The sequence below is a fragment of the Protopterus annectens genome, chromosome 1.part0 (genome assembly GCF_019279795.1).
Source record: "Protopterus annectens isolate FY-2018-M chromosome 1.part0, PAN1.0, whole genome shotgun sequence".
Classification (NCBI taxonomy): Eukaryota; Metazoa; Chordata; order Ceratodontiformes; family Protopteridae; genus Protopterus; species Protopterus annectens.
In genome coordinates this window covers 43,402,247-43,429,337 of record NC_056725.1, presented here as the reverse complement: position 1 = coordinate 43,429,337, position 27,091 = coordinate 43,402,247, and the positions used below count along the sequence as shown (strand labels likewise).

Sequence of the window (27,091 nt, the reverse complement as noted above, 5' to 3'; positions counted from 1 at the left end):
TATGATCCAATGACCAAAAACTCCTGTCTGTCCAGAAACCTATCAAATCTGCTAGGCATTGTATGTACTTGTACCATGATGCTAAAGCCTGGAACTCCTTATACCTCTTCATCAAGTCAATACCCTCCCCCTCATCCTTCAAAACTATTCTGAAAGACAATTGCTTTCTGAAGAAGTTGGGATACTATCTTGACGAAAAGTGGATTTTATTGTTGTACACTTAATATAAAAATTAAAGCATTTCACAGCTTATCCGCTGGTGTGTTTTGGCCGTTCTTAGTGGAGTATTCAGGACCCATGTTTCGCTGTATTCGAGTGGTTGTTACTTTCTATAGTTTGGTTCTCAACACCAGGACTAATTATATCACTAAATGTGAACAAATACCTTATATCTCCCTATTCTATATCGTTCAATCATTTCTTACGTCTATTACTTTCTCTCCCTTGGCTTTCTATCTAGATATGACATAAGCCTGCTTTTCCCTCACTTCATATTGCAATTCCTGTTTATATTATCCTAACTTGCCTTTAATATCTCTATAAACTAGTTAAAACTTCTCTAACTATTCAGTCATTGACATATAACTTGCATCTACTCTTAACTAATGTTTTCATATTATGTCTGATTTGGTATATTTATTTAAACTGTATTTGTTTTTTGTATTATTTTTAAATACTGTAAAATTATTATTCTTAAAATGTTTTATAATACTTTCCAGGTTTTCTCCCTGGGCCTCCACTGAAAATGGGCTCCTTATCAAGTTTGTACTGAAACGTCTTTATGTGGAAATATGTACATAGAGTATTTGTTACCCCTTCTAAAATTTCCACATTTAGTAAAGCAGCTTTGATTTGTTACAGATGTAGTAAGGAAATGAAAGCTGATTGGACACATGTTTATGGATTGTGAGAAGTTAAGCATTTATTGGGAAGAGAGCTGTGGTCAGATAATCATATTTTGTTTGGATCAGTAATACTAATGAATGTTCCAGTTCCATTGTAATGTAAAAAATAAACAACAAAAAATGTTTTGGAGTCTTCTTGCAGTAGCCAGAAAAATTATTACAAAAAAACTGGAAAACAAATTAAGTTCCAATGTTTAAAGAATTTTTAAATTTATGAGCAATTTTATATAAAATGGAATAAGAAGGAATTAGAATAAAGTCTGTAAATAATATTAAGACACCTACTTGCTGGAATATTCTTGATACGTTGTTACTGAAATACCAATAAAACTGATTTGTTAATAGCATTAGATTGCTCTGATGGTTTAATGTGTTTTTGATACTGTGAAGCCCGTGCCCTGGCCCAGCAATCAAGGAGCCTCAGTCCTTACCACTAACACAAGAGAGGGCATCTCATATAGGAGAAAGGATAACAAATACACACAGTAAAGTGCAATTTCCCTTAAGAGCACACAGAGATCACAGTCAGTCTGGGGCTGGTTGCTCCCTTGCTCTCCATGTCCCCAAATAAGACTCTCCACTGGCACAACTATAGGGTCCAGATCACAGCCTAGCTGGCAAGCTAACCTCCAGTACTCTGTCTGTCCAGCCAGTGCTTCATGTCCCTGCCCAAGTAGCTGACACACACACACACACTTTGAGATAAGCATTTATAAGCATTTATACAACTTCACAGACACTTCTGGGAAAGGCTGACACAGATTCTCCAGCTGTTCCCCTATACCCAGACTATACGTTAGTAATTCCTGCCACCACCAGCTAATAATTATCAGCTACCCAAAGGCCCTTAGAGGGGTATCCAATTATTACTGTGCAATATTATTATCCAATAGTAGTGTAACTAAGCAATCAAGACTTATTGGAAGGGGCTTAGTGTAGATCACTTATAAGCATGCAATGTACTCTAGAGCTTAAATTATCTCTATATAAACCAGCCACAAAAAGGGTTTAAAAATATTTAACAATGAATACTAAAAACACAAGACAATACTACTAAACCACAGTGCTATTCAAGAGTTCAGAGATCACACAGAAACTTAAAATAATTCAGTAGCACAGTTCTGACATAGCAGAAAAATGCTTAGTCTAATCTTTTCTAATTCCTAGCTATTGCTAAGAGAAAACATACTTCTAAAGTAACTTACTTGCATAGAGCATAAGGCAGTGCTGGGTTGGATAGTCAGACAAAAACACTTACAGTCTCTCTCTGAGCAATAGTTTTTAAAATCACTAACAAACATTTCTGCTGGGTCCTCCCAGATTACATAATTTTTGACACTTAGCCTGGGGTTCCCAGGCCAATAGGCTACATTATTTAGCAAGCCACCACCTGCTCAGGAAGCTACAACAATAAGAGACATTTCACATGTACACTCTAGTAATTATTCCTTAAGTTAAAACAATAGGAAGAATGTGCTAGTCCAGACAGAATGACTCCGAGCTCTAGAGATCAAAGGATATATATGAAATACTTTTAACTTCAAAAGAAAGATTTGAAATGCTTGACTTAATTTTCCTTACAGCAGATGACAATGTTGCTACAATCCTGAAGTAAAACATTTTACAGTATTTTCTTTAATTTAAGAAAATAGCCTATATTTTACATTTATATTTATAAATGCCAGAATTATGTATCAAATTATATTTAGCTAGGCTGGCAGCCTTCACCCTTCTCGACCAGTCTTCACAGATACCATACATTATATGTAATATTGAATTTCTCCCATTCTTTGTATGTGTAGGTATATGTATGTATGTGTGTGTGTGTGTGTGTGTGTGTGTGTGTGTGTGTGTGTGTGTGTATATGTGTGTGTGTATATATATATATATATATATATATATGTATATATATATATATATATATATATATATATATATATATATATATATAAATATATATATATATAAATATACATATATATATATATATATATATATATATATATATATATATATATATATATATATATATATATATATATACATATACATATATATATATATATATAATATAAAATATGTTAAATTAATAAAAACAAAACAAAAAAAAACAGAAGAAGAAGAAAATGGGTTCCTACCCACTCTTACGTTCCTGGTAATCAATTGTCAATAAATAAATATAAAACAAATTGGAAAGCAATCACCATTGCACACTTTCTGATATAAAGAACTGAATTTAACAGTGACCAAAAACACTAGCATGATATATAGAACTACCCAATGAAATCTAGTTTCATCTTACAGAATTTCTAGATGGGTGTAGAGTCAAACCTTTATACAAGTTAACTACATAAAAGCGAAAATTATTGTAGATAAGCAGTGGAGCTTGATGTCAAGTAGCCATATGGCCAACAACAAAAAAAATGATTGATGCAGGGCGAGTGAGCAGTGTTTATGACATCATGCATAGTTTTGAAAAGAAGGTTATTTGGGTGGATGTCTTCATATGGGTTCTGATTAGGACTCTTCGTTTGGTGTAGTACAGGTGGTAGTATGTACAATGGGCTGTCCTAAGTTGGAGAGCACCCTGTGCTGCTGTAAAGACTGATCACACAGGCAGGGGGCTACAGGACTCAAACAGATAAGAAAACTGCCCTGAAGGAATTAGAAGGACTCCAAGATGGAAACTGATGAAACATAATCCACCACTGAAAAAAACAAATAACTGCTGATTTATATCCACAAGAATGCAGCAGTTTATTTATTATAGACTGGGTTAGTTTTAAGAACTTGGGGAGTACTGAAAGAATAGCTTACTTATATGGGTATTTTGTTTTTTAAAGGAGAGTTTGTACTTCTTTACAATGTATTGATGTAAAATAAAAAAGGGGAAATTATAGCAAATATATGTGGTTTTAATGGAGCTACTGGTGATTCTGAAAGATGTTTTGTACTTCATTATATCTGTCTGGTCACTTTTCCAAGATTTCCATGCATTACTCCCTGTTGTTGTTCCCATGCATTTCCCCTGTTTCATGGTTCTTTGATGGAGGGGCATAACCAAGGGCATTTGTCAACTATAACTCTCATACACATTTTTAGTGGGAAAAGTATACTGTTAACAGGAGTTCAATATAGAAGCTGAAAAGTAAAAGTATTGCACTTTGTTCAGAGTATATGATATTATAGTCAATATATTCTAGATCATGTAAGTTAGTTTTTCTCTACAGATTGTTGTGTACCTTTTGGGGATATCATAGGTGGGTGCTTAGTAGGTCTGAATGACCACATTGTTATTAATGCAGCATGGTCACTAAGTATGCTGGGTAGTACATTTAGAGCAAGGCAGATCTTGAGGATATGTCTGATAAACATATTTCATAGGGTAATTTTCCTGCTGAATGGTTTGGTGTCATTGGTGTGTTTGCTGTCTGGGTATGATTGCTGCTACCTAGAGAGCACATCTAATTAGATCACCTAGGAGAATTACATTTCTTCATAGATAATATTGTTAGATGTTCTGTCTGTGTTCAGACATTCAGCTTATTGACAATTGGTGTGGAACAGGTAGTTTAGCACTATTTCCTAGAGTGACTAGGATAGGAATCCATTTTTGAGCTGTAAAACAAGTAGAAGAAGTTTTCTCTAATTAGTGGTGGCTTTAGGGCATTTATCCTTTTACACTGATAGTAGTATGCTAGAATCCTATCATTCCAGGAGCAGGGAGGTTAATTAAACACAACATCACTGGCATAGGTCATATTTTAACCAAGATTCTGAGATATTTATAATTTTCCTGTTATTCTCAGCTAGCCAAGTTTCTAAGGAGGACCATTTATTCCAAAGACTAAGGGAGGCAGCGGTTACATGTTTAAAATTACCTACATGGGTATATGTTTCCTGTGGAGTGCTGGGTCAGGATTAGGTCTAACATCACCTGCTAGAATAAAAGTGGTAGCCAAGTTTGTGGACGATATTGAGATTTTTAGTAAAAAATGTGAGAGATGAAAATCTATGAAACAGCCTTCGTGTCTCCATACCCTATTACTTGAATAAGTACGTCAGTGGCAGTTACTGTGTTTTTCTTACAAAATGAAATATCTTGGTGTAGTTAGACATGTTAGCTTACAACAATTTGTCAGGCCATACCTAGTTTAAATTGTTCGAATTTAGTAATATAAGGTAAAGGGGTGCTACTCGTTCCAGGTTATGCGAAGATTTTATAAATTAAGTAGTTATTCTATTTATCCACTATCTTTTATTTAGTTTTACCATTTTCTGCTTCAGACTTATCTATTGTTTCACCACCTTGTTTATGTCAAGAGTTAGACTTGCAGATATGCTTTGGGTCTGAGAAACAAAACATTTAAATACTGAATTTTTACAAAGAACAATCATAAAAAGGTTTAACTTATTATCCGAGACTAGCAACGTTCACCCTGTTATCTACTGGTTATAGGAATTAAAGCTGTGACCTTTTAATGTATGTAAGGACTTCAGAAGGGGAGTTCCTTTTTGCATGCCTTGGCATATACAGAAATTCTAAATCCTAGGAACTTAAATTGAGAAGCTCACTCAAGTATATTAAATTCATCACTCAAAAATGTATATGCAGGTAATTGTAAAGTGTGGACAATGATATGGTGTTGCCTTTCTTTTGACTTTCTGTGTACATCTGTAAAATAAAATTAAAAAAAACTGCAAAGCTTGAATGTTTTGAAGGATTCAGACAATGACTACAGCCTTAAGACGAATGTCAATTATTTTCTAACTTTTCACAAGAGAACCTAGCTTACTCTCTCACAATTGGAGTAATTGGAATTTAGCATTTCACATGCCTGCTCCATGCCATTAACAGCTCCTCAGATCAATGGGGGTACACGCTATGAGAAAAAGTGAATATATAGGATATGTTCATCTTTACATGATACTATACAGTGTCAAATGAGAGCGTACGCAGTGCTGAAAAACATTGAACTGATAGCTGGTGTGTAAGTAGCACTCCTTTGCAAATATATACATTTATTTGTCCAGTAAATATGCAAATATACATACCATTTATAATTATGCAAATAGCTCAGAATGGAGTGACGTCTACAAAACTGCTTGACAGTTAAATGTAAATCACATCTACAAGAGCAAAAGTCACATTTGATGGTCAGTGTCTATCTGCTATAATTACAAAAATAGTTATACTTGTTTGCATAATTATATTATCTAATTACTTGTTCAATATAAAATTCTATTAAGTGTGGCTGACATACATTGTGAAAAGGAGGGTGTGCTGAGTAACTTTTGTGTTTTAACTTTTTTGTAACTTTATTATTTTTGAGATATTTATATTTGTCTACAGATAGGTTGCCAAACTACATTCTCAGATTTTTGGCTCATTCAAATGCTCTTGAGGCAAGAACTCTTCACATGTCAGGAAGTGTGAATTTTCACTAAGACTAGATATAAAAGGGTTAAACAATATATTTATGTGGTAAACTACATGATATCTAATCTTGGATTATAAAGGTTGTTATATATATAGAGAGAGCTATTATGCAGTCATAAAGCAATTTAGCTTTTATGTAGACACAAAATATAATCACAACATAATCATAAAGCAATTAGCTTAAATAAATGCAGTAGTTTGTGAAATTGTTACACATTTACTTTACTACTGATAGCAATATGTTCTTCAAATATAAGTGAGGTAATTACATTCTAAAGTCTTCAGACAAACTCACTGCATGATTTGCTTTTGGAATACAAAAGCAAACTAGTCCATGGAAGATACAACTAGTATCATGTGCTTAGTACTTGTATTTATTTAGTCTCTGTACATAAACTACTCAGAAAATTACTCATACTATGGTTCAGAGTACCTGAATTTTCACTTTAAAAGCAAAAGCGTGTGAAAGAAAAGACAAGGCTTTTCAATGCCTTACTTCTAGTTATCCAGCAGGATATGTGTATACTGGTTCCTCCTTAGTACCCAAGCAAAGACAGCTATAGTTTCACACTGACCTAATCCAGGAGAGAAGACATTTACAGACTATCCTGCTTTATGATTTCAGTAAATAAAGAGCAGCAGGTCTGCTATAAGAAACTTTCTCCAGTTATATGTCTTTTCTCTAAGTCACAGTCACTCTTGTTTCAAAATAACATTAGCAATCTTGCACTTACTATTGAAAATCGAAGGCCAAACTGCTATGGCAAAGGGAAACCATTAATGTGAAGCATTGTGTTCTTTTAATGTGAAGCATTTTGTTATTGATGTTATTTTAGCACAACAAACACCACTGCATGTTGAATCCTTACTTTTCCCATTTTTTTTCTTCTTAGGCATTTGATTCTGACTCCACCTTGAATATGAAATAAAGAGAAAGAAAGAGTAGATTCAAAGAATTTAGTAAAAAAAGAGTGGAGAACAAGATGCCCTTTAAATGAAATACTATATACTCAGGTATTGTATACCTTTTGTATAGTGTCTAGCATATACCTCTCACCATACGCACTCACAAGCTAGTCACAAAGCACCTTTTCATTTCCCCAGATATCTTCATAAACCTATTGTATTAAAGCAATAAGTACAACTTTAAACGTTTCTCTTCCTCTAACAGTGTGTGTGTGTGTGTGTGTGTGTGTGTGTGTGTGTGTGTGTGTGTGTGTGTGTGTGTGTGTGTCTGTCTGTGCATTTATATATCACTGCTTATAAACTCATTTAAAATCAAAACTATAAATGGCCACATCACCTGAGTGGAACAAAGAGGTTATAAAACACATGAACCTATGAACCTATTACAGAAGATGTTTGTCTAAAGAGGGCATATACTTACGTTGGCATTAATGATATGCTCCAGTCTACTTTTCACCTGTCTCATGTTGGTGAGATGAACAATTAATTGATTAATTAATACTATATACATATATATATATACTATATACATATATACATACTATATATATATATATATATATATATATATATATATATATATATATATATATATATATATATATACGGTTCTACCTGACATAATCGAAACCACACAACACCGACAACCACATCACCGACACCACATATTCGACAGTCCATAAACACGAAACCACACATAACCGACAACGAAATAACCGACGGTACACAAACACGAAACCCCATACAAAACAAAACACATCCCCATTCCACAAACCACACACACAACACAAGCACACCAAAATCCTTACAAGCCCACACTAAACCTTACCCTAACCCTAAGGTCCTACCTACCCGCCCCTAACCCTAACTCACTTAACCCCCTAACCCTAACTCACTTAACCCCCTATCGCCTAACCCTAACTCACTTAACCCACCCCTATCCCCACAGACCGTCAATCTCCACACTTACCTGCATACTCACACAGCCTTTCCCCATGTCGGCATCCTCGCTTGGTGTTGTCATCCGTCGGTCGGTCTTCTGCATTGTCGATGTTCTGCAACCCCGATTCAAGGCCGGTCTTCTTCTTCGATCTTCTGGGCTCATTTTCGATGTCGGTCTTCTCAGCTGTCGACGAAGTCAGGTAGAACCATATATACACATAGACCTGTGCATGTACCTGCGCGCGGGCACACACACACATGCTGCATTGCATTGGTTAATTCTACACTGTACACAGTTCTTTTTGCTTTCATTTCAAATGTTGCAAAATTATGACTCATTTAAGTAAGACTGTACATATTGTTCATAACTTTTGTAATTGTTTTCTTTCTGTTTTTGTTAATCTTGATTGCCAGTATATTGTATACAGGTACTAATGTTTGTATGGTATGTCATGTGTGATTCTATACACTTCCAACACAAACCTATAAACATGAACTTATGCAACAAATATAATCTAAAGGAAGACAGTTTATGGACAATTGTTTTTTGTTTTCTGGGACTCCTGAACAATTATTTAAACATGGGAAGGTTAGGTAGTATCATTCGCCCTGTATTTCACACTCTGTCTGATACCACCATGTCCCACAACCTGTCTCTGAAAACCAGCACTTTTTAAAATATGGGTATTTTCAGAAAATGGCAAATATATCCACTTACATTGTAATGACAAGCCAATAACAAATGCGAAACACGAGCTTTGGCTTTATTGGCCTGAATGCCTTAAATCAAGACTTATAAAGATAAAGTCAGTGGGCATTTAGCATATACCTGTCTGTCCTTAAAGGGTCATTTTCAGATTTCCCATGGCCAGCCTTTAAAGGGAAGATTTAAGGTATTGCATAGTGAAACTTTGGTTTGACTTTTTTTTTTTTTTTTTTTTTAATATTTTTTGCCTATGTGCCTCTTCTGTGTGACCTTTTCACTCATTGAAATTCCAGCTGTGATGCTGTAATGCAGTATGATGGGGGATACTGTCCTTCAGCTGAAATGTTAAATCAAGTTCCCATTTGCTTGATTTGGATCTTGTTCAGAAAGATTCTAATGATTTCATGGGTCTAGTCAGGGCTCATTGCAGAATAAAATTATGTCAAGCATGCAGTTATTGTATGTGTACATTGTCAGGGGAGTTGTGATGCATAAATGTTCACATCTTTTAAAGTGGACATATATATATATATATATATATATATATATATATATATAAATTTATACAATAAAGTGTTCCACTTATATTATGTTTTATGTATAACCAGCCATCCTGGAAAGACTGTATTTCTCTGGTGAAGTACTTGTGTTGAACAATAATGTCATGGAAGATCCACAGTAGAATGCATATCTGATATAAATGTAGACTAGGAGCATGCAAAAGAACCAGAATTTTAGTTATGCCTATAATTGCACTGCTGAATGTATGTTCACTAAGAAGACAGTTGTGGTTCCAAGAATAAATGTTTGTGTCTTTCGGCTTTTCCCGGTTAGGGGTCGCCACAGTGGAACTCCAGTCCGCTAATGTTTGGTAGTGGATTTTTACATACCGGGTTACCAGCCCTGATGCACAACCTTCAATGAAGGCACGCCCCATTCATGTATGCCTCCACACAGAAGACGCTCTAGCTGAGACTCGAACGGGACAACGTCTTGCTATGAGGCAACAACGCTACCACAGCACCACCACCTCAGGTTCCAGGAATAAATAACGTGGACATTTCAAAATAGCCATGTTTTGGGAAACATGATGTCATTGAACCATATTCTATAGTTCAGAGAAATCACGCAGACCTGAAATTGTATACAGAAAGAACAGTTGTATAAGAACTTATAACAGTAGATATCTTTCTTATAACTGTTGCAGTATTATTTACAATAGGGTATCCTGCCAAGGATAGCTATATGTCTGACCAGCATAACAAGGCTTTGGGCCCTTCCAAGTGCTGTACATAAGATTAGTGCCAACGTCTGAGGCATAAGGTACATGACTGATGTACAAGCACTGAATCCCCCAAATTGAATTGTCCCAGAAAAACAGGAGCAGTTAATGAGGAATAAAAGAATGATGGTGCATATACATCCAAAAAGAAGGAAAAAAACCCAACAGGGATAAGGAGGGAGAGACAGAATACTGCATCAGTGATAAGTAGGTCATCTCCTGTTATGGTAAGATCGTACACAAGTGTACCACGTCCTTCCTTAATCACAGCTGCAGTATTCCTTACAATAAGGAGAGCACCATAGCTACTATAACAGAAGGAAGGTGGAAGAAGGAACCCTCCAAATACCCATGGAGGATGGACCTAGCAAAACTTGCTATGGCCCTAGAAATTCCATTCTACTTATATTGCTTAGTAAAAGTATACACAGAATACCAAGTAGCTGCTTTCAAAATGGATGTAACATTGAATTCCTTGAAAAAAACTCCAAAACATGCACCCAACATAGTAGAATGAGCACAAACAGATGTATGAAGCCGTTTGCCATGAAAAGTATAACAAAAGAAAATGGCTTTAGAAATCCAAGAATAAATGGTTTGCTTAGAAACTGCTAAACCCATTTTGTTGTCCTGAAAAGAATCAAAAAGTTCAACATATTTCCTAATGTGTTTAGTCTTGTCTAAATAGTATCTGTGTTGTCTACTCAAAGCCAGTGAATGGCGAATTCTCTCTCCAATATTTGGAGCCTATTTTCCGTATTAAAAGTGTTTTTATTGCTGAATTTGCTTTAACTTTGAAAAAAAAATCCCCTCTCTCTACTCATTTCCCACCTTTCAGGATAGAGTAAAGTCCGGTTTTCAGAGTTTGCTGAATTCTGGGCTGTTTTGTAAGTTTCTGTGTTGCCCACAACTTTCTAAGATAGAGGAAAGCTTCTCTGTTCATCAGTGAGAGTGGCGAACTTTGGAACAGCCTATCTGTTCTGCAGGAGTGGTTTCAGCTCAGAAACTGTAGTTTTATTGGCCGTTTTGAGCTATTTCTATCCCTTTCATCTTTCTGCTTAAAAACCCGTGTTTGAGCGGTTTTGCGCAGCTCCGCTTAGCTAGGATTAAACTATTCCCGACACCATAAAGTCTGCTCTTCAGTTTTTCTCTTAGAACTAGCCAGTTTCTTAATTTTAGCACTTGAATCTACTTTTCCATCCTCAGCACTGGTTCAGATCTGTTGTAAGCACTATATAAGCTACAAATCACTGAAGCACTCAACCTAGTGGTTAACAGTTTTGTACTTATCTTCCTCAAGATGCTTCGAGAAATACAGCTCTAGTGCTTACATCTCTCACTTATCTAGAGGAAAATAGTGGTTACCCAGGCATGTCCAAGGGACAGCTTCCGGTATTTTTTCCTGTTTACCTGATGAATCTGAGCATCTTGGGGCAATGTAGCAATTGCCTCATGTACACGGACAACCCTCTCCTCCTACCACCCAACACTACAACCTGTGAGAGATGCATTTATCTTGCCAAACTGGAGGCAAAGCTCTCTCAACCCAAGATTGAACTCAGTCAAGAGGAGAAGGTAAATACTTATACCACACCACACTCATCACATAGACCTACTATACCTACACCACCAAAACCCACACATAGATACACAAAAACATTCTTGGAGGCTCTCAATAAGAATCTGCCCAAGCAACAGAGACCTCCAAAGCAGAAACGCAAGCAACCTCCACCCAAAACACAACCCAAAAATCATGTGTGTCACTCAACCACAGCCCATAAGGCAAAACAACATGCCTAACACATTAGTTATAGGTGACTGTATAGTCGGGCACACTGATGTTCCCCTCACCAGAATAGACAAGGAGAATGTTACAGTTAGCTGCCTGTCGGCATGTCATGTCATCTGTCAGAAATCCGCTCTGGATGTAAAAATAATGCACTAGCCAAATACCTTTCTCTTCATAAAAGACACACGGGTTTTAAGTTCCAGATCCTGGATCACATAGACATGAGTGATCTTGAAGGATACATCCCAAATATTCTGGAGAAACATGAACTCATGTGGCAATTAAAGCTGAACTCTTTTAGGAAGCCTGGACAAAACTAATACTGTTCAATTAAAAGTGTACTGGAACTTAAAAAATTGCCACATTGTTCACATGACTAATTTTACTTTATTTTATTTTATTTTGACTAATTTTATTTTTATTTTATTTTATTCTATCAGTTGGTTTTAAATACCATTTTAAATCAGTTGTAATTTAAGTGTATATTTTGTTTCCATCATCATACATACATTTTTTCTTATTTTTCTTTTTTCTTTTTCTGGTCCTTTTTTCCATTTTATTCAAAATGATGTGTAATAACAATACTTACTAATTATACAATTATATATATTTTTATAGATTGTTTTTAGGGTTCTTGTGCACAGACCTGAAGAAGTCTAGAAGGACGAAAGTGATCTTTGTTAACAGTAGGTTATGAAAATAAAAATTGATTTTTACATGCAAATTGTATATGTATATATTTATATATATTTTTTGATTGCCAAACGGACTAAGGCTGATATATTTCCAGCCATGTAGTCTGCGGTGGTCATGTTGCAGTAGCGTTGTCGCCTCACAGTAAGACGTTGTCCTGTTCGATTCTCAGTTAGAGCGTCTTCTGTGTAGAGACATGCGTGAATGGGTGTACCTTCGTTGAAGGTTGTGCGTCAGAGCCAGCAACTCGGCATGTAAAAATCTACTGCCAATCATTAGTGGACCGGAGTTCCGCTGTGGCGATCCCTAACCGGGAAAAGCTGAAAGAAACAACAACAACAGTATATTGTCTTGGATAAAATCACAGACTTAATAATCTGGTTAAATAAGAGGTACCACATCATTATAAATTTTATTTAAAGTTCGTAAGGGTTATATTATTATGACAGCTACTAAGTAGGGCAGGACCAGCTCGAATGTCACACTGATGGGGGAAGGGATGTGAATTTAACATGAGTACCAATAACACTTTGTTTTACATCACAATAAACCACTCCATTGCCTGAGAAAAAGTATATATGTGTATATATATATATATCTATATATATATATCTATATATATATATATATATATATATATATATATATATATATATATATATATATATCTTTAGAAAGCTTGTGAGGAAATTATTACTCTATTTTTGTTTTACTTGGATCGCTTGTCTGTGTACTTAATAAAGGATTTTCTACTGGAAACACACTGCCTGCCTTGCTTGGATTACTTTTGAATACTTAGTAATGCTGTACAGTTATATGTTTTCTATTATTATTTTTTGTTTTGTTTTATTTTGACTTAAGACGAGTTTAAGTTCGCTGCTTCTACTACTGTTGTCTGATCTGATTAATATACAGTGATTAACTAGAGATATCTGGACTGAAAATCTTCCACACAGAGAAGTTTCTTACACTGTTTTGTTTTTTGACCCACAACACTTGCTTAGTGGGTTGTTTTGAGACTTTGGGGATACCACAGAGATTACTTGCTTATTTGAAGATACAGAAAAAGTGCAGTTGTGTAAGTAGACTTTCCATAACAGCAGATGTTCAAATGATCACTGCTGCAGTAGCCTTAGCTGTATGGGTTATATCCTGCTAACGATATAACAGCCAGCAAGCTTTCAAAGCTACAGTGCATCTTCCACGCACTCAGAATGTTAGGTAGCTCAAACTGAACTGCCTAAAAACACAGGTTTGAGTGCAAATCTCTTCAGAGCTTTCATGTCAACTGAAAGGGGGAGGCTCAACCATGACAGAACATAGCTAGGAGTAAAAATGTATATACATATACACACATCCTGGCATAGTTAAAAAATAAAACAGGGGTGAAGGGAGGGAGTGGCTACTGCAGCAGTGATCATTCAAACATAGACTGTTACATTAAGCTTACTTACATGACTATAATATGTTCATCATATTGATCACTGGTGCAGTAGCTTTAGCTATGTGGGTACATTACCCTAGTTTACAACATTTGGGAGGAGGAAGGGGAAGGTCCAGGAGTCTCTGGGAATAACCCTAGCAAAGCCTGATCTAGATTTAGAGAAGGAATTAAACTTGTACTGATCTGTAAAAATAAGTACAGAGGACAAAGTTGCTGCTTCTAGAATACTGATAGACTCCAACCCTTTCCAAAAAGCCATAGATGAAGCCAAGTCCACTGGTAGAGTGGACCTTCACCCTGCCTGGAATAGTTTTGTTATGGTGACTATAACAAAAGGTAATAGCCTTCGACAACCTTCTGGAAATAGTGTAATTTGACACAGGTTGTTCCATCTTCTTACCTTCATGAAGAATGAACAACTCATCCAAAGATCTGAACGATTTAGTTCTGTCAAGATGGTATGGAGTCATTTTTTTCATTACCTGATTATTGAACAAGTTAAGAAAAATATAAGGGTTGGGCTGTGGCCATTAAAACTTGAAGAAAGGGAGTTGCTATGGCAACTGAAATTAAATGTCTTTGCTTTCCCCGGTTTAAATAAAAATTGTACTTTAGCATGTATTCTTAAATTAAAATCCTTGGCAAGGTAAAATTAGAAATTGGTATTATTAGTGTATAAATATGTATGAAGAAGCTTTGGGTAGGATATAACTATTTGCTATAAAAACTGTGTAGCTTTAAGAGTCTGATTGGGTGATGTCATTTTTTTTTGGCAAGCAATATAAAATGGTTAGTTTGCCTGTTTTACTTTATCTGAGGAAGTTCGTTTATGAATGTATGGACGAAAGCGTTATTGGATTTATAGAAATGCTAATAAACTTTTAAAGACCCTGGTTCGTTGGCCTCTATATGTTTTGTGAGGTTGGTGAAGTGTTTGCCTTGCCACCTGATATAGTTTCTTTGTACCACCTTCTTCTTCTTCTTTCAGCTTTTCCCAGTTAGGGGTCACCACAGCGAATCATCTGTTTCCATTTCTTCCTGTCCTCTGCATCTTGCTCTGTCACACCAACCACCTGCATGTTCTCTCTAACCACATCCATAAACCTTATCTTAGGCCTTCCTCTTTTCCTATTACCTTGCAGCTTCATTCTTAGCATCCTTTTCCCAATATACCCAGCATCCCTCTTCAGCACATGTCCAAACCAATGCAATCTCACCTCTCTGGCTTTGTCTCCAAACTGTCCAACCTGTGCTGACCCTCTAATATACTTATTCCTAATCCTGCCTACCCTTGTCACACCCAGTGCAAATCTTAACATCTTTAACTCTGCCACATCCAGCACTGACTCCTGCCTTTTTGTCGATGCCACTGTCTCCAACCCATGTAATATAGCTGGTCTCACTACCCTTTTGTAGACCTTCCCTTTCACTCTTACTGGTACTCGTCTGTCACAAATCACTCCTGATACTCTTCTCCACCCACTCCATCCTGCCTGTACTCTCTTCTTCACCTCTCTTCCACACTCGCCATTACTCTGAACTGTTGATCCCAAATATTTAAACTCATCCACCTTCACCAACTTTACTCCCTGCATCCTCACCATTCCTCTATCCTCCCTTTCATTCACACATATATATGCCATCTTAGTCCAGCTGACCTTCATTCCTCTCCTCTCTAGAGCATATCTCTACCTCTCCAGGGTCTCCACAACCTGTTCCCTACTCTCACTACATATCACAATGTCATCTGCAAACATCATAGTCCACGGGGACTCTTGTCTGATCCTGTCTGTCAACCTGTTGATCACCAGTGCAAATAAGAAAGGGCTCAGAGCTGATCCTTGATGTAATTCCACCTCCATTTTAAATGCATCTGTCACTCCCACGGCAGATCTCACCACTGTCACACTACCCTTGTACATATCCTGTACCACTCTTACATACTTCTCTGCCACTCCCGACTTCCTCATACAATACCACAACTATTCTCTAGGCACCCTGTCATATTCTTTCTCTAAGTCCACAAAGGCACAATGCAACTCCTTCTGACCTTCTCTGTACTTCTCCATCAACAGTCTCAGAGCAAACATCGCATCTGTAGTGCTCTTTCCTGGCATGAAACCATACTGCTGATCACTAATCATCACCTCCCTTCTTAACCTTGCTTCCACTACTCTTTCCCATAACTTCAAGCTGTGACTGATCAGTGTTATCCCTCTGTAGTTACTGCAGCTCTGCACATCACCCTTATTCTTAAAAATCGGTACCAAAACACTTTTTCTCCACTCTTCAGGCATCCTCCCACTTTCCAAGATTTCATTAAACAATCTGGTTAAAAATTCCACTGCCATTTCTCCTAAACACTTCCAAGCTTCCACAGGTATGTCATCTGGGCCAACAGCCTTTCCATTCTTCATTCTCTTTATAGCTGTCCTTACTTCCTCCTTGCTAATCCATTGCACTTCATGATTCACTATCCCCACATCATCCAACCTTCTCTCCCTCTCATTCTTTTCATTCATCAACCTCTCAAAGTACTCTTTCCATCTGCTCAACACACGGTCCTCACTTGTGAGTACATTTCCCTCATTATCCTTTATCACCCTTACCTGCTGCACATCTTTCCCAGCTCGGTCCCTCTGTCTAGCCAATCGGTACAGGTCCTTTTCTTCCTCCTTAGTGTCCAACCTTTCATACAACTCTTCATATGCCTTATCCTTAGCCGTTGCCACCTCTCTCTTTGCCATGCACTTCATCTCCCTATACTCTGGCCTACTTTCTTCATCTCCCTGACAATCCCACTTCTTCGTCAACCTCTTTCTCTGTATACTATCCTATACTTCCTCTTTCCATCACCAGGTCTCCTTGTCCTCCTTCCTCTGTCCAGATGTCACATCAAGCACCTTTCTAGCAGTCTCCCTTACTAGCTCTGCTGTAGTTACACAGCTATTCAGTAACACTTCACTGCCACCCAGTGCCTGTTTTAACTCTTCCCTGAACTCCACCTCACAATCACCCTTTTTCAGTTTCCACCATTTGATCCTTGGTGCTGCCCTCACACTCCTCCTCCTCCTCTTCTTGATCACCAATGTCATTCTACAGACCACCATTCTATGTTGCCTAACTACACTTTTCCCCCGTCACCACTTTACAGTCTCCAATCTCCTTCAAACTGGCCCTCCTGCATAGGATATAATCCACCTGTGTGCATCTCCCTCCACTCTTGTATGTCACCCTATGCTCCACCCTCTTGTTAAAATATGTATTCACCACAGCCATGCCCATCCTTTCTTTGTACCACCTAATGAGTCACTTTCCAGAAGCTGGTAGAGTGCATCTGATGCCCTATTCTTTGCTATTGCAACTACTTTCTTAGCTTCTTTGTTAGCCAACCAGTATTCCTTCCTAGCCTGGTCAGTCTTTTCTATCTCCCACTTTTTCCTCCACACCTCTCAACCACATATCTGTTCTGTAGTGTTCACACAGGCTGTTTTGAGGCGTTGCCATAATAGGTTCATAGGTAGGTACTAGGCTATTTGCCCAAGGGCCTAAATAAGCCTACACACCCAAGAAAGTTATTTTCCTGTGCCACTGTCGAGCAAAGCCACAGAAGTGATCACTTGGGTGTATTTCCTATTTCCCTTCCACTCATCAAGATTTTTCTTGAAGAGTGCTAATGAGGAACTTTGCTTGACATAGACGGGTAGCTTGTTCCAGAGTATGGGAAGTCTCTGGGACAGGAATCTATCCCTCCAGCATGTCCTGTTTATTGTGGTGACAAGGTTTAGGTCCCTTGAGCATGTAGCTCGGAGGGGTTGGGATTTCTTTAGGTGTAGCATGTCCAACAGCTCTGGATTTCTTCTTCAACTCCCAACTATTTCCTTTTCTTCTTGAGGTGTTAGCCCCTTGAGTAATTCCTTGAACTGTTGTGTTTTTTATGCAGTCAACTTCCAAGTCTTCAGCCTGGTCTCTGTTGACCTTAGAGCCTTCTCTGACCATAGCTTGCAGCTGACTGGGGCAACCACTGGTTTATGCTGTGGGCTGACTGTTTCAGTGGAAATGACTTTACAATTGCTGATTCTACCTCAGTGCCCTTTCTCTACTGAGTTGCATGTTGGCCACTCTTGTATGTGATGATCTGACTGTCTGTCTTTGTGTCATGAGTTGACTAGTATTAAGCCATTTGCCAGACAGAAGTCTAGAATGTCTTCTCCTTCTTTATTCCTGTTGCCTCACCCATGTGGATGCAGGCAGTCCTCATATCCTGTTCTGTCTGCTCTGATATGTGCATTCAGATTATCTATTATCAATGCCAATTCCTGTTGTCCTGCATTATCTAGTAGTTCCTACAACTGCTGTCTGAATGCACTCTTTTCCTTACTCACGCTGCTGTGGGGCATAGGCTAAGATTATGCATAATAGCTATCATTAGGCTTGAGTCTGATTCCCTCATTATTTGTGATGGTGTCCCTCACTGTCTTATAAAGCTTCTCACTCATCACAATTCTCACACCATTTCTAGCCTGTCCTCCTCCTGAGTAGTAGACTCTGGATCCCAAACCAAGTGGCTTTGATGCACTGCCCTTCAGTTTTAGATCCTGAATACATAAGATTTCCAGCCTCCACCTTGATATTAGGTCATCCACTTCCAAGCTGAATCCTGTCAGGCAACCTACATTGAGTGTAGCAGGTCTCAGTTCATGTTTGGCAGGTTGATTGGTTTTACATCCAGCTTTCACTCAACAGAGCTACCCTAGGTAACCCAAGCTGGGCAACTGGATACTGGCTGGCCAGTAGCTTGTTGATTCAGAGCTGCTATGCTTTATGGCAGGCACACACTGGCCAATAGGGACACATAAATCCCTCCTAGAATTAGCATGGGTCCCTGATGTAGGTCAGAGTAGGCTGGGTCCTTAACCTATTTATCACCGGCAAATATGCATGACATTTAGCAACATTAGTCAACATGACTAAATCACCTAGAGCCATATTTTACACCATCAATTAGCCAGCCCTGCAGTCTCTGATTCATGTTCTCATATCATGAGGATACAGCACACCACAGTAGATGCCCAAAGTGGTTGGTTTATACAGCTTTTTCCCCTATAGGGCACCATGTAGAGTCTACGCTACTGCCCACAGCTCCATTCTTTGGTAAGTTTGAGACAGTCACTCAGCATGTTTTTCAGAGGTGGGAGGAACCCCACAGAGACACAGGGAGAACATGCATACTCAAAATAGGCATTGGCCGGAGTTCAGGATCAAACCTTGTGCTTGGGAGGCAAAGACCTTAACCACTATGTCCACTAGTCTCCTTAAATCCCTCTGCCACATCTATTCCAAAATTTCCCCAAATATGGGGTCTTCAGGAAAATGGGGAGAACCTTCACCTTTCTTATGGTCAGTGCTGGGTTAAGAGATTCCATATGAGAATCTTGTGTGTCTCCTCTTACAGGTGGGCTTCCTGAGAATTTGGGAAGGTGCCTTTTGAAGACTCAGAAGTGTCTTGGGTCCCTTGCGGAAGGGAGGGTTTGGGACAATCAGTGCTGCTCTGTTCTTTGGGTCAGTGATAAGGACGCAAGGACTCAGATGGACTGGTGTCCAAGGGAGAAGCCAAGAGAGTTGGCATTTCCCCTTTCTGAGAAAGACAAGTGATGATCCTGTCAAAGAACTCAGACGGACATAAAAGTAGATGGCTAGTGGAGCTGAATCTATCCTAGAAGATGAGGCAGATAGCTCTAAAAAGAGAGTCACTGACACCAATGGTTCATTTGGCTCCAGCACTATGACATGTGCCCACATGTCAAATACCAAAGTCCTTGATACTGAGAATAATATTAAACCAGATGGTGCTGGGGACAGATCAAAAGTCTCAAGGTCAGTGATGTGGCTCCAAGATTTGAAGAAATCAGTATTGAGTGAATCAGATGAGACCTCAGCACTGTTGGATTGAATCTGATTCGTGCCAAGGGAAGATGCACTGGAACATTTTTCATCTCAGAGACTCTACCTGCACCAAGAAATGCATCGGAGTAGAAGATGAAATAACTGGAGTCTGAGGGCCAACCTGAGCCACCCTGGAAATAGAGGAGGCCTGTCTATTTGTCCTTGACAAAGGCTATCATCATCATCATCATCTGATCCCAAGCAATGTTGATGGCACTCCTGACAGACCTGGTAGATCAAAATGAGGAGGCAGAGCTGAGAGGGGAACCAAGAAACCTTGAGAGTTCCCTCTCTGAAGATTGACTATTCGATGATTTCCTCTTGGGAACTTGTCATGAATGTCAATTGTCTTAGTGCCAATGGACACCAGAACCAAGGGCTTAGAGAAGTTAGAGTCTGAGTGGATTGGAACTGAGGCTTTCAGAGAAAATGAAGGTTCTGGAACCTTGGAAGAAGGAACCAGTGGATAATCTTCATGTTTTCCTTTCCTACCTTTCTCTGTCTTTTTCCTTTTTTTCTTTCTATTCTTATTCTGTAATTTGTCCCCAGAATCAGAAGGAAGAAGGCCCTATAAAGCAACGTATTATGGTGTTCCACCTCCAAGATCCATTTGGCTCTGAAGGTATCAGTGTTGAGTAAGTCAGATGCAACTTCAGCACTGGTGAATTGGATCTGACCAGTACCAAGGGAAGATGCGCTGAAACTGTTAGCTTAGAGACTACCTGCCCAAAGATGTGTGTTAGAGAAACAGCAGAAGTAACTGGAGTTCTAGGGCTTTGACAAGATTGGAGCTGAGGCTTTCAGACAAAATGAAGGTTTTAGAACTTTGGAAGAAGGATTCAGTGGAGGATCTTCATGTTTTCTTTTCCTTTTCTAACTTTTTATTTTCCTTTCCTTTTCTTTTTTCTTTCCATTCTTCTCCTCTAGTTTATCCCCAGAATGACAAGAAAAAGGCCCTTTAAAATCAACCCATTATGATGTTTCAACAAGTAATAAGGTCCACTATTGCATTATTATGGTTGATGGTAGTGTCCAATCAATAACACATAATTTAGTCCAAGTTGTCTAATCCAGATGTTGATCTCTTTCAGGTTTATCTTAACTTGCTCAACATCTTTAATAAATCATATGGATTCATAAGCTAGTTGCCCTTGTGGGTCATTTTAAGCCTAACCAATTTCCTTCAAATGTGAGAATCAGACTCTATGCCTTCTATCTCCGAGATAAACAACTTAATCATTATGACTTCCCCCAACCTCCCAATAACTAAATGTCAGAACCAAACCCTATATGGTGTATGTATGAAGTTAAGACTATTATGGCAACATTTCCACTTTATCACATTTATTTTAGTGTCAGTGTACTTTGTTATCCATCACAAGACACAAAGACAACATTAGAAAGTATTGGCCTCTGGACTGAGCCTTGTGTAATAACCAATTTCACGTTGGTCCAGTCTGAACAATTTCCCAGTAAGGTTACTCTTTGGGACCTATTACACAGCCATTTTCTATCCACAGTATAAAGTAGGAATTTACCCTGGTGTTTTTAAGATGTTATAATTTGAGTATGAGGTAAGGTAAATGTCTTAAAGAGGTGAATAAGGACCACAGTTACTGAAAGACCTGAACCTAAGGCAGCACTTTAGTAAACATCAACCTACCTTTACTAACTCCATGTTGAATGATCATCTGTCCGCTATAAATATTTATTGTCCAATTTTAATAAACAAATTAAACAAGCCAAAGCACTTCCCCATGGTCAAAGTTGGACTGACATGTCTATAAAATTTTGATGACATCAGGATTTCCTCCTTTATGAATTGGTTTGATATTAGATAACTGCCATTCTGTGCTAACAACCCCATTGCTTAGTAAAGAATTAAACATAACTACCAAAGGATCATCCTTACTTTTGATAGTGATGAACTCAGTCTTTATAAGTAGAGCAAGTAGAACCACTATATGTGTCAATTGCAAGACTTTTGCAAGGAAGAAATGCCTCATTTGTAAGTCATTAAAGATGCTGGCTATGAGCTCAGCACAACTAACCAATTGGTTATTATGCATAGCAGGACCAACTCATGTGTAACTGTCTTTACTGTAAATGTGCCTATTTATAGAAATTTTCTTATCATGCATGGTTACTACTGAATCCTCCTTTTTAGCTTTGGCTGATGTACTTGTCTCTTTCAGATTTCTAACTTACAATTTTAATTTAATTTTATTTTACTTTATTAGTAGTAGTATTACATTTCTGTACACTCTAGACTTGTGATTCATTATCCTTTGCAAATGCTGTTAACATTCCACTAACCGTGGGTGGAGAAAAGAGAACCGTTTCCTTTATACTTTCTTTTATTGCTCTTATGTAAGAAGTGATAAAGATTTAATAGTTTCCTTTAAAATGCAGACCATCCATATCAAGTAAAACTTTCCAGTTTATATTCTGAATAATTTATATATAACTTCATACATGTTAATTATTATATTTGAAAATCTGTATTGCGGCTGGAGGTAACCTGTCATTAGGGATGTTAAACTGCACAGCACAGTGGTTGGACCTTATCGGTGCCTGATTGATGAAACAAGGTGAATTAGTAAATGCAATGTCTATGGTTTTACTGTCTCCACAAAAATTAAAGTGAAAAAATGGCAGTGAGATGAAGTCCAGAAACATAGGCTCATAATATGAGTCACTAGCATAGCTGACCCAGTCACTGAATAAAATGAAAATCTCCCAAAACTGGAGATAACAGATAGAAGTGCAAAAGATTTCTAGATTTTTATAAGTTCCCTACTTACTAGGCCATTGATCTGTAAGGATCTTAAGAAGCTTAGCATTCCCATAATAATTATCCTTTACAGTTTGCAATAAGAATCCCCAAAGGTTGGCTGAACAAGAATACATTGTGGTATTTACATGTATCCCCTATACATAAGGCCCAATAGTGCTAAACTAGGAGTATATTTGCAGTACCCATCAATTCATTCAGGTTATCTTCTATTAGAGTAAGAGTAGCACTTTATGTGAAGAAGAGGATGGAAGTGGCATGCTTTGTGATGCATCTCAATCCCTCCAGCATGCTCTGTTAACCTTTAATGTGATGCATCAAAATCCCTCCAGAATGTTTTGTAACAATATCTGTTATATATTTCAATCCCTTCAGTGCGTTCTGTTAACTTTCTCTGCCATATATCCCAATTCCTGTAGCAGGTTCTATTCACCTTCTTTGTGATACATGCCAGTCCCTCCAGCATGTTTTGTTAACCTTCTCAGTGATACATCCCTCTAGTATTTTCTGTTAATTTTCTTTGTGATATAGCTCAGTCCCTCCAGCATGTTCTGTTTACCTTCCCTGTCATATATATGCCAATACCTCCAGCATGTTCTGTTAACCTTCTCTGTGATACATCCCATCCCTCCAGTATTTTCTGTTAACTTTCTCTGTAATATATCCCAGTCCCACCAACATGTTCTGTTTACCTTCCCTGTGATATATCCCATCCCTCCAGCATGTTCTGCTAACCTTTACTGTGCTGTATCCCATCCTTCCAGCATGTTCAGTTAACCTTATCTGTGATGTATCCCATCCCTCCAGCATATTCTGTTAACCCTTACTGTGATATATCCCACCCATCTAGTATTTTGTTAACTTTTTCTGTGATGTATCCCAGTCCCTCCAGCATGTTCTTTTAACCTTCTCTCTGGTACCTCCCAATCCATCCAGCCTATGGTGTTAACCTTCCCTGTGATACATCCTAATCCCTCCAAAATCTTTTGCTCACCTTCTCCGTGATGCACCCCAGTCCCTCCAGCATTTTCTGTTAACCTTTTCTGTAATGCATGCCAGTACCTCCACCCTGTTCTGGTTAACTTTCTTATAGGTTCATAGGTGATTACAAGGCTAACAACCACAACGGCCTTTTTAAGTCTAGCCATGCATCCCAGTGATTCATGCTAATCCCTCCAGCACAATTTGTTAACCTTCTCTGTGATGCACCCCAATCAATGCAGCATGTTCTTTTAACCTTATCTTTGATACATCCCAATCCCTCAAGCACCTTCTGTTAACCTTTTCTGTGCTACATCACAGTCTCTCCACCATGTTAAGTGAACTATCTCAGTGATTCGTCCCAACCCCTCCAGCATGATCTTTTAAATTTCTCTATACTTGTCAATCCCTCCAGCACAATTTATTACCTTCTCTGTGATACATCCCAATCCCTCCAGCACATTCTGTCAGTCTTCTCTGTGGTACATTCCAATCCATCCAGCATGTTCTGGTCACCTTTTCTGTGAAAGACCCCAATCCCTCCAGTAGGTTATGTTAACTTTCTTAGGAAGTTACTAAGCTATAGGCCATGAGGCCCTTATAAGCCTAGCGAAGAGTTTATCCCATGTTTAGAGAAGTTAGCACCTAAAGCCCCTGTCCAGCAGGGACACAGGTGGAATCCCAGGGGTGTATTTTCTGTTTCCCATCCAGTTATCCAGGTTGCATTTAAAAAGGGATAATGAGGTACTCTGCTTGACATGGAGAGTGAGCCTAATCCACAGATGGGGGAGTCTCTGGGATAAAAATCTGTCCAACCAACAAGTCCTATTGATTTCGCAGACCAGGTTGAGGTTGTGCGTGCAGGTTACTGGAGTAGAGCTTGACTATCTCTGTTATAGATCCCAGTTCCTCCAGCATGTTCTGTTAGCTTTCTCAGTGAGTCATGCCAATCCCTCCAGCACAATTTGTAAACCTTCTCTGTGATACACCTCAGTCGCTAAAGCATGATCTGTTAATCTTCGCTGTGATACATATCAATGCTATTGACATTTTCTGGTAACCTTCACAGTGATGCATCCTAATCCCCCCAGCATTTTCTGTTAACTTTTTCTGTTATACACCCCAGTTCCTCCAGCATATTCTGTTAGCCTTCTCTATGATACATCCTAATCACACTAATATGTACTGTTAACCTTCTCTGTTGTACATTCCAATCCCTCTAGCATGTTATGTTAACCTTCTCTGTGGAACCTTAGTCCCACCAGCATGTTCTGTTAACCTTCTCTGTAATACATGACAATCCCTCCAGAATATTCTGTTTACTTTGTGATACAACCCAATCCCTCCAGCCTTTTCTGTTCCCCTCCCCTGAGCTATATCCCAGTCCCTCCAGCACCTTCTGTTAACCTTCTCTGTGACACATCCCAATTCCTCCACCATGTTCTGTTAACCATCTCTGTTATACATCACAATCAGTTTAGAGTATTAACCTTTTCTATGATACATGACAAATCCTCCAGAATATTTGGTTTCCTTTCTCTGTGATACATCCCAATACCTCCAGCCTTTTCTGTTCACATTCCCTGTGATATAGTCAAATCCCTCCAGTGCATACTGTTAATCTTCTCTGTGACACATCATAATTTTTTCAGCTTGTTTTTTAACCTTCTCAGTGGTAGATCCAAATCCCTCCAGCATGACCTGTTAACCTTCTCAGTGATATATCCCAGTCTTTCCAGCACATTATGTTAAATTGTCATACATCCCAGTTCCTCCAGCATATTCTGTTAACTTTGTCTGTGATGCATCCCATTCCCTCCAGAATGTTCTGTTAACCATATTTGTTATACATTGCAATCTCTTCTCCGAGTTTTGTTAACTTTCTCTGTGATTCACCACACGCTCTATAGCAGGGTCTATTAACCTTCTTTGTGATACATCCCAATTTCTCTAGAATGTTCTGTTAACCATCTCTGTTATACAGTGCAATACCTTCATTATGTTCTGTTAACTTTCTCTGTCATACATCCCAATCCCTCCAGCATGTTCTTTTCACCTTCCCTGTGATATATCCCAATCCCTCCAGCATGTTCTGTTTACCTTCTCAGAGATGCATCCCACCCCTCCAGCATTTTCTGTTAACCTTCTCTTTTTTTTCAATTATTTTTATTTTTATTTTTACATTAATGTCACAGATAAAAACCATCTTACAACATGACCGTATATATATATATATATATATATATATATATATATATATATATATGTTATACATTGATGTCAATACCACAGAATATAGGTTGTACAACATATCTATTTACACTATGTACATAGATGCTTTCACTATTAATTCCACAGTTATACAGACAGTATATACATTCATAATATCCAAGTTATTATTTAATATCTGAACTTGTATGTGTTCTTTGGTTCCATTAGAGTGCTTTTCTAAGTTGCTGTGTGATGAATTATGCTAATATGATATTAAAGGTTTGTTCCCAAATTTCTCTGGATTTCATGTTTTTATTTCTTTTATCTATTACTATTTTATGAGCTAAAAGGTGTTGTATAGCTACTTGTTTAAAACCCTCCCAAGAGATATTTATCGTATCTAGCCATTTAAAAGCTATATACAGTTTCATTAGTAGGAAGATTGTTAAAAGTGTATTTGCTTGTTTTCTTGGTATGTTGAGTGGGAGAATGTTTAATAGAATGAATTCCCAAGTTAATGTTGATGTTTAATAACCCGTTTTTTGTAATTGTACATTGAGAGAGTTCCAGAGTTTATAGACACATTTACAGCTCCAAAATACATGGATTAAGTCAGCTATCTGGTCCTTACAGTGTTGGCAGAAATGTGATTTTGATGTGTTAAATTTGTGTAGGACTGCAGGTATAAAATAAGCATTATTACTGATCATGAACTGAGTATATGCTAACTTTTTGAGGGGTATAATCTTCAGTGTTAGATCGATTGCCTGGCTTATTTGCTGATCATCTATGGATGGTTTTATTTTTCTCCAGTAGTTAGAGAAGAGGAGGTCTTTCTGGTATTTGGTTTCATTTATCATTTTATATTAATTAGTAATAGTTTTCTTTGTTGTGATAATAGTTTTCCAAAACCTGCTACAAGTCTCTATGTCACTATTGGTCATAGTAGCATTTTGGAGGTAACTGGAACACATTTCTTTGATTTGTTTTAG

At 37.9% G+C, this 27,091-nt stretch overlaps 1 protein-coding gene across 4 annotated transcripts in view; it reads left to right on the top strand.

Moving 5' to 3' along the window:
• LOC122810216 (kinesin light chain 1-like) overlaps positions 1–27,091 on the top strand; it is a 2,247,025-nt gene that overhangs the window by 366,611 nt on the left and 1,853,323 nt on the right. For 3 of the 4 annotated variants that reach the window (XM_044081987.1, XM_044081756.1, XM_044081836.1), the window contains one exon: positions 7,239–7,359. The exons of the other annotated variant lie outside the window; for it this stretch is intronic. The gene's annotated coding sequence lies outside the window, so the exon portion shown is untranslated. The remainder of the gene's footprint in view (positions 1–7,238; positions 7,360–27,091) is intronic. 4 annotated transcript variants of the gene reach the window in all.